We start from the raw sequence: 484 nt of genomic DNA, 5'->3' as shown, positions 1-484 counted from the left end.
GAGCCGCGCTCGCCGCGGAACCTTCGAGCGCCGCTACTCAGCAAGTAAACGAGAGGGAGCTGCGCCCGGCCTCGTAAGACGCCTCTTCTCCGGTGCGAGCGCCCCGACGCCGCTGGCCGCCGCCGCCGCCTTGCCGCTATCCCGCCGCGCGTTTGGGGCCGGAGGGCGACCCGTAGGACGGCCACGCCGACTACACGACCGTTTGGCAGAGCGAGTGCAAGGTTAGGCGAGCTGGGCGGTAACTCGGGTTAGTCTGGGGAGACTCGCGGTGGACAGGGGGGCGCGAATCCGGCCAGGCGGCCCCATCGATTAAGCATTGGTAGGGAGCCGAGGATGAGCCGTGCGAAGTGGCCTCGGAGGCGGTCCGTGGGGGACTACGGGGGGGAAGGGCGTCGGCCCTCCGGCCCGAGCAGAGAACGTTCGGTCACCCAAGCGGGAATCTGCGCCCCGGCCCGAGTCGGACTCGGTCGGTGCGGCCCGCTGA

This window comes from Syngnathus leptorhynchus, unplaced genomic scaffold (assembly GCF_054491065.1).
Source record: "Syngnathus leptorhynchus isolate UIUO unplaced genomic scaffold, UIUO_Slep HiC_scaffold_82, whole genome shotgun sequence".
NCBI lineage: Eukaryota > Metazoa > Chordata > Actinopteri > Syngnathiformes > Syngnathidae > Syngnathus > Syngnathus leptorhynchus.
The sequence above is the reverse complement of the archived record's forward strand: the minus strand, read 5'-3'. Positions refer to the sequence as shown.